General features: G+C 43.4%; 1 protein-coding gene across 1 annotated transcript in view; it reads right to left on the bottom strand.

Moving 5' to 3' along the window:
• ptprn2 (protein tyrosine phosphatase receptor type N2) overlaps nt 1–12809 on the bottom strand; it is a 124352-nt gene that overhangs the window by 66479 nt on the left and 45064 nt on the right. The window lies entirely within an intron of this gene.

Here is a 12809-nt window from a genome sequence, read left to right as displayed (position 1 = left end):
TTGTGACTTGATACTGGCTGGTGTGTTACAGCGAGCAGGGGAACGTCGCATTGTGAGATCAATCAGAGCACCTTTAAAACATAAAGCCACCATGTGTAACATTTCTATGATTCCTTCGGCAGAAACATTTGTCCAAAATGATCTGTTCAAATGAGGTGCAATCCAAGCCACATCGATGGAGATCAAGAGTCTCATCCCTCGCTTCCACGTTGCACCTATCAAAAAAAAAAGTGTACCGCAAACTGCTTTCGCTTCTTAGACACTGAGAAAAATAGAGAATGAGGCCGAGAGGAGGTTCTGTTTCTGGCTTTAATGCCTCTATATGTCAGACATGAAGAAAAACATAGTCTTACACTTCATTTAGATTAGTATTGAGTCCTATACAAGCAATTATCTTAAGTTAAATTTGGGCTAATGGGGTGAGACAATAGCATCTGGTTCAAGAAATGTGTTGAATCAAGCATTACCATTGAATAAAACAGAGCGCTGCACTTCGACTTCTTCATTTCAGTTCAGTAACATGTAACGCACTCTAGCTACACGTTACTTCGTGATGAAGGCATCATTTCCCGGACCAACAAGAACATAAAGCCTCAAACTAAACTTCTTAAAAGCATCGCAAATTCTCAATCCACGACGACGAGACGTGTTTCAGTGCTTTTCCTGCATTGAATTATGACTCGCACTGGAGCGGGAGATGGAAGAGAAGCCTATTTACATAACCGTTTGTATCCGCTGCCTCATAAAGTAGCACCCATCAAGGATACAAACCCCCGTGCGCACAACAAACACGACGCACAAGTGCCTGCTGTTCTCGACATGAGGGCCATCAGCACATGGTCTCTTCACTGTGGGCACGGGCATGGAAGATGAAGGGATGGGGAGAATAGAGATGAGGGGCGGAGGGGTCGGGGTGAAGCAAAAGAGGAATAAGAGAGTGCTGCTGGTGGCAGGATCGGAGAGGAGGTTGGAGTTGCTGCTCAACATGGTGCTCAGCAGCAAGTGTTCTCTCTCTCTCTCTCTCTCTCTGGTCAGACAGCTTCTTCAGCTGCTGCTGCTGACGTGTCAAAACCTTAAAAAGCAACACAAAGATCCCAAAGCTGGCTCCAGACACGGGGCTCCGAGAACCTTTTCATTAAAGCAAATGACGCCAAATGGTCTGGTATTCGTGAACATTATTGATGAAAATAATATGAATTCAGAAATGTTACTTCAGATGCAGAGAGTGAACTGGGATGTGCGTCTCATTACGACTTTGTGGGTAAAAGCGTGCCGTCTTGTCGTGTTCATAATGCATGAAGCTCGTGAGCTCGTTGAGTTATTATGTTCACCGCCGCGAGTGAGAACGTGTGTTGCTGCCAGTCGGCCGGCGCGGCTCAGCTGGAAATTAGATCGTGGTAAGATATAAAAATTCATCAACACGTTGGCTCAAATCCAGAGATGATTAGTTACAAAGAGAAAAGAAGAGTGGAGTCACATTATGTGTGACGAGCCTGCGAGGTGGAACCTACAAATAGACAACGGACATGCTTTTCATGTAAACTCTAAGACTGAAAATCATCTGAGGAACTCCTGATTCCAATATTATCTTCAAAATCAGAATCAGAATCTTTTTCTTGCTACGTGTGTTGGACACACGAAGAATTTGACTTGGCGGCTGGTGTGTTCATTAGAGAGACAAACAAAAGAACAACAATCAACAGTCAACATAGTGCAATAATTTAAACATTACATGTACAATGGTAAAATATAAAATAAAGTGCACAAACAGATACAAGTGCTGTAGACAAGGTACTGTAAGTGTGTGTGTTTAAGTGTAATGTGTGTTAAAGTGAAATTATATGATAAATATTAAGTATAAAAAAGGGAAAATCAACGAAGATTAAGCTGAAAGTGGGCAAGTCCAATATATGTATAACATAAATAAATCCTCTATCAAGGCATATGTACTGTGTATCTATTAAGGTCTATCGGTATCTATTGTGATATATCTATATCTTTGTTTTATACTTATCCGGTGTGGAATGTTTTGAAAATATGTGCTCATAAACTAAAAGTTGCAACAAAGAGAGACTTGGTGTTGGCTACAAATGTCCAGCTCATGGTGGCGCTGGAGGAAAAGTCCGATGATGACGTCATAGGGTTTCATCCTCCGGGGCTCATGAATGTCTTGTCCAATACAACAATACATAAAAAAGGATAACGTCCACAGTCAATACAAAGTTGTATTTTATACATCATACAATAATTAACACGAGATTACTGCATTCTTATCACGTGAAGCTCAGTTTACTGCAAAGAGTGTAACAGTTTAGCTCCATGCCTTCCTTTTTGTAGTAGTTGTTTTCATCCTGTCACTAAGTATCATGTCATTCCAGATCCTGCTTCCCATCTCGTCAGTCCATCTCCCTTCACCTGCCTCTGATCACTCCCTCGTTAGTCCCTCATTACCTTCACCTGGTCCATCTCACCTGTTGCCCATTCCCTCGTTAGTCCCTGTCTATTTAGCTCCCTCACTTCCACTTGTCCTCTGCCAGATTGTCTTGTGTTTTCATGCCAAGTTCTCCAGTGTTATTAGTGTATATTCCTGACCTGCCTGTTCTGACCCCACCTGCCTGCCCTGACCTCTGATTCTCTGCCCCGCCCCTTTTTGGACTTGTTTGCTTTTTGAACTGATCTCCTGGTTTTGACCCAGCCTGTTTTCAACCAAAGACAGTCATCTTTGTTACTCCTGTCTGAGTCGTGCTTTTGGGTCCACTCTAATAGCACCGTGACAAAGAGATGGTTCTCATTGAAAAGACTGGGGACTAACCGGTTAATAAAAAATAGCAAATTAAAAATATGGATTTAACACAGACCTAAAGAATTGATCTTGGATTAATCAACTTGATTAACCTGGATTAATCAATTTGATTAATCCAAGTGGCCACCAGTATTTCTTTGGCCTGCATAGGTGATGACGGACTGCTAATGTTGCAGACCTAGAAGGCATGTTAAAAAGCAAGATGAAAGTAAGACTTACAATATAAATCTGCTGTCACTTTTCTTCAACAACAAACAATTACTGATGCAAAGTGTTGGGTTCATGGGTTTAGACAACAGCATGGGGGGGGGGGGGGGTTGTTTAGTCATTTTGTGTCTTTTTGTAGTCATTTTCAAGATTCAAGATTCAAGATTCAAGATGTTTTATTTGTCACATACACACACAGGGTGTGCAGTGAAATGAAAGTGGCAATGCTCAGCAGGAATGTGCAAGGGCAACAAGTACACACTATTTACAAATAAAAAACAACACAATATTTACAGTAAGTGTGTGTGTGTGTGTGTGTGTGTGCCTAAGAGGGGCAGTTGTGTGGGTCTATGTGGGGGTCCTGGTGAGGTCGGAGTTCACAATCCTGATGGCCTGAGGAAAGAAACTCCGTCTCAGTCTCTCTGTTCTTGCAGCGTGACTACGGAGGCGCCTGCCTGACCGCAGCAGCTGAAACAGTCTGTTGTTGGGGTGGTGAGGATCCTTCATGATCCTGCCGGCTCTGGTTCTGCACCTCCTGGTGTACAAGTCCTGCAGGGTGGGAGTGTAGTTCCAATAGTGCGCTCAGCCGAACGCACTACTCTCTGCAGAGCCTTCCTGTCCTGAGCGGAGCAGTTGCCAAACCAGGCTGTGATGCTTCCTGTCAGGACGCTCTCTACAGCTCCAGAGTAGAAGGACTGAAGGATCCTCTGGGAAACTTTAAATTTCCTCAGCTGCCTGAGGTGGTAGGCGCTGCCTTGCCTTTCTCACCAGAGTGTCTGTGTTTGTTGACCATGTCAGATCTTCGGTGATGTGGACTCCCAGGTATTTATACCGCTCACCCTCTCCACAGTAGTCCCGTTAATCCCCAGTGGTGAGTACGTCCTCTGTTGTTGTACCTTCCTAAAGTCCACAATCAGCTCCTTAGTTTTGGTGACATTCATGATGAGGCTGTTGTCCTGGCACCAGAGTGACAGATCAGCAACTTCCTCCAGGTAGGCCTTCTCGTCGTTGTCGGAGATCAGGCCCACCACCACTGTGTCATCCGCAAACTTGATGATGGTATTGGAGTTGAACCTGGCCACACAGTCATGTGTGTACAGGGAGTACAGTAGGGGGCTGAGGACGCAACCCTGGGGGGATCCTGTGTTCAGGGTGAGGGATTTGGAGGTGTGGTTTTATGTTTCATTGTGGTTGTTGTTCCCCTTTTTGCACTTATTTTGCATCTCTATCGTTGTTTTATGTTTCTTTGTGGTCCTGTTGTGTCCCATTCAGGTTGCTTTGCCCCTTCAAGTTATTTTGTGTCTCTTTGTCGTCATATTATGTTTCCTTTAGTGCTGTGAAAAATAACGCGTTAACTCAGTTAATTAAATTACAGATTTAACTAGTTTTTTTTTAACGCATGCGCAGAATGAGCTTCCAATCCTTCTGTTGTTGGTCGTCGGGACGAAAAAAAAGTCACTTCAATCTGAACTCTGTCCGCTCTCATGCAGACGGTCGTGCTGTTCATCGGTAATGATCCTTCCGCAGGTTCACCTACGGAAACCTTGTTGCGACTTTTACTTCCTGTAGATCAGGGGTCTCAATTCTTGGATCGCGACCTGCCAGTCGATCGCGGCGTAGTGTTGGTAGATCGCATGACATTAAAAAGATTGGCCCGCCCCCCTGACATGTTCTCTATAGCACGTCTTTGTTATTTTATTAAACTAAACGTCTGTTGTTGATCGTATCTCCACAGCAGCATGTCATTTCTGTCTCTTCGCGTTGCGTTAACACTTATCGATCTCCGTCTCGCGCGCCACAGAGCTCCGTGCGCGCATCGGGACCGAGCAAAAAAGTCACTTGTCAATCTGTCCCGTGTCCGGGCGGTGAGGTTTCAGCTTTGCAGCGGTGTCCCGCCGTCCCTTTCATCACGGCCCAGTTCATGAAGAAAACCCACACAGTCAGTTTGCCTCAGCAGCTGCTAGAGGAAGACTAGAGGCCTTTAGATTGTATCATGGTGGAGTTAATGGTTGACAAACAAGAGAAAAATGTTCTGTTTAACCCTCCTGTTACCTTTACATTTACTAACATATTTTACCCTCGGGGTCAATTTGACCCCAGCAATTAAAACCTCCAGAAAATTATTAGAATTAATATTGCTTCCCAAGTTTAAGTGTGAGGTACTTTATGTTTGTTTGTTGACAACCTAAATAGCCCTTTAAATAAAGAAAAAAGTTGATATTTCTTATATGTTTGACACAGTGAAAAACAGCCTGGGGTCAAATTGACCCCAAAGAACATCGACATTAAACATTGAATGGGATCAAATTGACCCGAAAGGTAACAGGAGGGTTAAACATTCTGTTTAGGATGAAGATGTATTAATGTTCCATATGGAAGAAAACTGCTAAATAACTGCTGAGTTGCAGCACCATTGTATAGAAGAATGTTTAAATGTATATATCCGTCTTTTGTCATAAATCTCTATGTTCTCACAAAATATACCGAGAATATCGGTAATATGTGATTAATCATGATTAATCCACAAAAACCTGTGATTAACCCGATTAAAATTTTTTAATCGTTTCACAGCCCTAGTTTCCTTGTGTTATTTTTTGTCTCATTGTGGTTGGTCTGTGTCTCTTGATGTCACATTTTGCAGGTTAAGACCAGAGGGCTCCTGAGTCTTTGGGCCCCTGGGCCTGTGCCCAATAAACTCCATCACTAATCCATCAGTGGACATCAGCATACATACAGGATATTCATAACCTTTTCAGAAAGTTGGATTTTCTATAAAAGCACATCTAGACATGTTGATTTAATAGAAAACTGCTACGTATTGGCAATAGAGAACGTACTCTAATACCACAGCATCAAGTGTTGATACTTCACATGGAAACATATTATTCCTTTCTTAATCCATGTCTTTCACATCTCAATGCCCCCCCCCCCCCTCCTCCAATGAAACAATGCATATTAAATGTGTGTTTACGAACTCAGGGTCTTTCTGGGCCTCTGTAAAACGTTGCACCGTTGTTCCAATTTGCGTTGCGTTTCACCCCCTGCTCATTAATCTCCCTCCGTTCGCTGATAGCTTCGTCTCGTCCACTAGAAACCGCTTTCAATTATTCATGCCTATTTTCCACAAATACCTTGGAGATGGAATTAGCAAACAAACAATGCCAGGCGACACTAATCCTCGTCTCCAGCAAAGATCCTTTAATGCACTAGAGATCTGGCCGGCTGTTGACAGGCACCTGTTACTGTCTTTAACTGCTCGGCAACCGCAATGTTGACACGGTAAATATGTTTAGCGGAGCAGTGCAGCCCTGACCCCGCAGGACATCGAGGAGCAGGGGTGACAGTGAGGCACGACGGAGAACGTGGCTGAAGAGAATAAAGGGGAGCGTAAGACACAGCTTAATTCACGGGTTGGGACGTTCCTGGCTCCTCAACAAAATCGCAAACGTTTCCACACGACACCTTTTACTGTGAGACACAAAGAGTCAGCGGCTCACCCTCCGGGCCGGGGACGAGGATAAAGACGAGATGTTTTTTAGACTGATTCCCAGATGCCAGAATGCCCTGTTTTTAAAAGCTGCCTTTTGAGATATGTTCTCTTCCTGGAGGCACTGGAGGAGAAGTAAATAGAAAACAAACAAAAAATGAGGATGAAGCATTGTGACCTTGGAATTAAAAAGACATCTGACGCCCCGGTAGAGACGGAAAGTTTCGACAAAAACAAAGCTGCAAGATTCAGCGGTTTACTGCGACTCATGCAACTCTGGTTATCTAGCATCCTGCAGCAAACACAAACACACACACACACACACACATACACACACGTGTGGAGTAAACAAACTGTGCGGTTTACCTATTGCAACAGACAGCAGAAGTTTCTGAGATTTAACAATGCATAAATATTAAGGAAGACAGGAAAGTTAGATGTGTCATATCGAATCAGCATCCTTGTGCATTTATGTTTGAGAATATATATATATTGTTGTGTGTGTGTGTGTGTGTGTGTGTGAGTGCGTGCCCTCTAGCAGCCAGGCAGATGATGCAAGGGAGCCTGGCAGGGTACTACAGAGACTGAAAGAAGATAGTGAGACTGACGGTTTAGACGACTGAGAGCCAGGCTTGTAGCCGGATGACACACACACACACACACACACACACCCTTTCACACACTTTCTCACACTCACACACACATGCACAAAGCCAGGGGCGATGGAGGAGAAGAGACTGAGGAAGACTTTGATCACCGAACTGAGCACATTCAAGCACTCAACCAGAGAGGGCAGTCAGTGATGAGGAGAGAGGAGAGTGCCCAGGGAGAGAGGGGGGGGAGAGGAGAGGGAGGGGGGGGGGAGGGAGGGAGGGAGGGGAATCTGGTTGTTTTCTGACCTCTGCGCTCACTGATACAGATGTTGAAGCACGAACACACAGACAATCAGGCATCCGACACCGCCGAGCTCTGTTGCATTAGAAGAGGGGAGAAAGGAAACCAAGCGGGCTTTCTTGACTTGTTTCCTGATCGCGTCGACCCACGCCGACTAAACTCATTTCATTTCAGCCGCGTGAACGCTGCGTCTCGACGCGAGCACATTGAAAGCGGTGGCAACATTTATTTATTTATTATTTACACTTGCTTCTTTAGCCTCTCGCCGCTTGCTGACTTACGAATGGTAAATATTACGATATAAAGCAGGAAGCGGACACACACACCTGTGTCGCATAGGCTTATATTAACTTTGCAAACAGCGTATGTCCGAAAAAAACGGGCCGTCACGGCACTACAGAGCCGTCCTCCACGCATGAGATGCAGGTGGATAAACCATTCTGCTGTTTGCGGAGAGAGCAGGTAATTATCGTTGGCATTTTGACAAGTGTTTGCCAGAGTGAAGGTCAACTCTGTCTGCGTGGGAGATCTATGCTAATCTGCTCAGCTGGAAAAGACGACCACTCACCACTCAAATGGTAGCTATAGCACCATTATGCAGTCACGGCTACCGTGTTTTCACTTTAGAGTTGTCTGCAAGGGTGTGTGTGTGTGTGTGTGTGTGTGCCTGTGAGCAGAGCAGAGAGAATCAGGCCTTCCGATAGAGAAGAGAGAATACAGACGAAATCAGGCAAACAGACGGAAATAAATGGCTTACCATAGAAAGGAAGATAGTTATATTTAGGATTGTTTTTAGGATAAAACAACACAACACATCTGCCTGCAACACTTTCCTCATGGATATGAAGATCGTATAATCTAACTGTTTTTATGCGTATTTTTAATGTGTGCATTAAAAAATCCACGGTAGAAAACAGTTATGTTGAAAAAGCCTTTTTCAAGCTTGGCTGAATTTAAAAAAGTGGATGTATCCTTAAAACCAAAATGCAATGGAAACAGATTTATTGAGCTAACCGTGACGAACATGAAGACCAAGACGCTGAAGCGTCTTCTCTTCTCAAGAGCGCAACAGAACATTATATCTGTGTGAATCGCCTCCCTCTGTTTATCTGTGTAGCTCCTGATATTGATAGGACAGAATTGGATACATTTGGTTTAAAATGTGAGCAACATAGAGATGGAAACATGCCTACTGCCCCAGCCACCAATATACACAAGGGTTGTTTCCTACACGTGTGTGTGTGTGTCAGAAGCAGAGGCAGAAACAAGGGAGCAGACATTGTCCCCGTCCACGTCTCTGCGTGTCTCCCTCGGGTGACAGCCGTGTGTCAGGGTCTCTGCTCTCTGCTCCAGATGGCCCAGCCAGTTGCTCCCAGGGTCCCCAGGCTCCCAGCGCTCATTGACCAGGGCCGGGGTTCTCACGGCCTGGGGGCCCGCGGACTCATTGCTGTGGCATGGCCTCTGGGGCCTTTGGGGCCTCAGAGGGCCTCCGGGGTCATCCAGCCGTGACAGCCAAGACAATAAGAGTGTCCTCATCCAGCTCCCACCCACCGCCCACCAGCCTCTCTTAACACAAACATACACACTCGGCCATCACAGAGTTCGGCCCGGCCATTCTTGACCCCGGTTGGTAGAGTCACCAGGCGTCAATTAATATCAAACACTTACAGAACCTGGGGATCAATAAAAGACCAGTTTAACTAGAAGTAGAAGAAATTGTGAATGACGATTGATCATCACACATCCATATCGTCAATTAAAAATTAACGACAGGACATAATTACAGACACTCGATGGAGCAAAAACACCCTTCCTGCATGAATCCACCCACTCACTGTGAAGTGGACAAACATGTGGAAACAGGGTGTAGATCAAATCCATCATCAGCTACAAAATGTCGCTTTGCAGAGAGCAAAAGCAACTCTGGCAGATCCAATTTACCCCAACCAAATTTGATTTACATGTTTAGGAATCACATTGAGATGGAGAGGCAGCGCGACGGCAACAAAAAGAAGTTCTGAGAGTTCCAAGCAACACATTTCAACATTGGTCTTAACAACTCGGCTGCCACTTCATCAAATATTGAATAAATCATTTCTTGGCACAATATGAACACAGCTGCAAAAAAAAAAAAAAAAATCACACACACAAACATGCACACATCCGCACACGGGCCACAAACACACAAACACAGACCCACAGAATGCCTTGTAGTTTTGATAAAGCAGCAGCTTTCTCTTTTGTTTTGCAGCCGAGCAGGGATTAGGCAGTGCGAGTCTTTGTCCTGCAGTTTTCCAGTTGAGCAGAACACAAGAGCCTCTACCTCCACTAATACAGTCAGACCTCCCAGCAGGCCTTTCACCACTCAGCCGCTAAGAACCTGCTGCCCAAAAGATGCTTTTCAATGAGTTATCAAATCTCCTCTATACTGTCCATGCCTTTCAACCGAGTCTCTTTGTCTATTCTTTTCAATGGAGCATTGAACACATCAAATAGAACTGATGGGCAGATAGATGGACAGCAGAATGCAGCACAGGCGCTGCAGAGTACAGTCAAAGTTTAATATATGTATATACAGGACTGTCTCAGAAAATTAGAATATTGTGATGAAGTTCTTTATTTTCTGCAATGCAATTAAAAAAACAAAAATGTCATGCATTCTGGATTCATTACAAATCAACTGAAATATTGCAAGCCTTTTATTCTTTTAATATTGCTGATAATGGCTTACAGCTTAAGAAAACTCAAATATCCTATCTCTAAATATTAGAATATCATGAAAAAGTATACTAGTAGGGTATTAAACAAATCACTTGAATTGTCTAATTAACTCGAAACACCTGCAAGGGTTTCCTGAGCCTTGACAAACACTCAGCTGTGATAAATCTTTTTTTTTACTTGGTCTGAGGAAATATTAAAATTTTATGAGATAGGATTTTAGAGTTTTCTTAAGCTGTAAGCCATAATCAGCAATATTAAAAGAATAAAAGGCTTGCAATATTTCAGTTGATTTGTAATGAATCCAGAATGCATGACATTTTTGTTTTTTTAATTGCATTACAGAAAATAAAGAACTTTATCACAATATTCTAATTTTCGGAGACAGTCCTGTATATATATTATATAATACACGTGACTTTCTTGACGAGCAAAATTATCTTCTGAATCGACAAACATCAAATGTGGCACAATTTAAACAGGATAAAAAAATTATTTGCCTCTCGCTGTTGATTACCATACACGTGTTTTCGGAACTAAGGTCCAATGGTGGCCCACCGGAAAGGGGCGGGACTTAGCCCCTCCATTGTGAATCACTCAGTAGCTTTAAAGCTGCAATTCAAATAAACTCACTTACTTACTTCCTAACTTATGAATCTAAAACACAGAATAATGTGTTTGCTGAATCTTCTACAGCATTCTACATGTTGGGGGTGTCATTGCTGCCATGAAGCAGGCTGTGCAGGCTCCCAGCAGCAGGTTGAGTACAGCGGGGGCTGTGATGAGTTCATTAAGAGGCCACGTCATTTAGGCACGGTCACACGTAAGCCAATGGTCAGCCAGGATTACCCAGGTGGCCGCTGCATGCTGGTGTCAGTTTGATTTTCAGATTCCACTTAAACCACAACGATGCTCCACAACCTGTCACCACTGTGACGTCCCTGTCCCGTTGCCATGTTGTATTGAATCCAATGTTTGGCGTGCATATTTGGAGTTGGAATATAGCTAGAAAAATGATTTAAGTGGGAAGTTCACTCCACTTCACGCTGTGGTGGAAATAGAGGGTAAGAAGGTAGGAGGGGGGGCACAGGAGATAAAGCAGGATTTGATCTCAGGTCAGCGGGGGCAGACATGTCGCTCCAGAGACAGAGGATTTAACCACTCTGCCGTCGACAAGCACCATTTTTATATTTTTAATACATTTCAGAGGTGAAACCCACGGTCAGTCAGGATTTAAAGACAACAACGATGCACCTGAAGTAGTTTGATAAGCTCTTTCTTTAGCTTTTCCACAAATCACTATTCAGGTGGGCCGTATTCATAATTCATCCCCACGGGTCAGGCTGATGATCATGTTGACTTAACATTTGGTCTGACATTTCAGCCCCGCTCATGCCTGTCATTAGCTGTCGCCACACGCCACCTCATCAAAGTCAGTCGCACAAGACGGGAGGTCGAAAAAGAAAAAAGAGAAAAGAGAAAGAAGTGGAAAACGGATAGAATAGAAAGAGAAAACAGATGTTATGGTACAGTACGATTATTACACCTCATGCAGGAGAGGTAAATCTGCCTCGGCTGCAATGTGTGTTCAACAAACATTGCAAAAGTGGGATGACGGCGAGGGATAAATACAGATACACACTGTAATCCAACAGACACACACATGTACAAAAGCTCACACTCGAAATCCCTGAACCGAAGCTCAACCCCCGGCCCGACCTTTCTTGCGGTAAATCTGTATCATCAGCCATCATCCAGCACATCCCTGATAGGAAACCAGTCGGTGCCAAAAAATGTCGCCGCGGAGAAAAACTGGAGCAGCAACACATTTCAGCCAATAACAACACCACCATGTTGATTCCAGCGGGGTGATAGTGGATGATATTGACTGTTGGGAGTATTGTCGGGCTTCTCAAAGTCATTTCCGACCAAAACAAGGACATCGACACACATCACACCCACACATCACACACACACACACACACACACACCAACTCATACCAAGGGCAGATCGGAGGACAGACAATAAACAGGGGGATGGAGGCATACTTACAACACACTTTTCTGTGGGTGACAGCTTTCCATCAGTCTACATCAAACAACACACACACACATACACACACACACACCCTAACTGATTGGCTGGCGAAAACCTGTTTTAACCTTTCAGCCGGTTGGACATAATAGAAGTCCAAATAAACTGTCCTGTACACCGTATACAGGACTGTCTCAGAAAATTAGAATATTGTGATAAAGTTCTTTATTTTCTGTAATGCAATTAAAAAAACAAAAATGTCATGCATTCTGGATTCATTACAAATCAACTGAAATATTGCAAGCCTTTTATTCTTTTAATATTGCTGATTATGGCTTACAGCTTAAGAAAACTCTAAAATCCTATCTCATAAAATTTGAATATTTCCTCAGACCAAGTTAAAAAAAAGATTTATAACAGCAAAACAAAATCAAACATTTGAAAATGTGTTTCCAGGTGTTTCGAGTTAATTAGACGATTCAAGTGATTTGTTTAATACCCTACTAGTATACTTTTTCATGATATTCTAATATTTAGAAATAGGATATTTGAGTTTTCTTAAACTGTAAGCCATAATCAGCAATATTAAAAGAATAAAAGGCTTGCAATATTTCAGTTGATTTGTAATGAATCCAGAATGCATGACATTTTTGTTTTTTTAATTG

This window comes from Pseudoliparis swirei, chromosome 16 (assembly GCF_029220125.1).
Source record: "Pseudoliparis swirei isolate HS2019 ecotype Mariana Trench chromosome 16, NWPU_hadal_v1, whole genome shotgun sequence".
NCBI classification, from domain to species: Eukaryota; Metazoa; Chordata; class Actinopteri; order Perciformes; family Liparidae; genus Pseudoliparis; species Pseudoliparis swirei.
The sequence above is the reverse complement of the archived record's forward strand: the minus strand, read 5'-3'. Positions and strand labels throughout refer to the sequence as shown.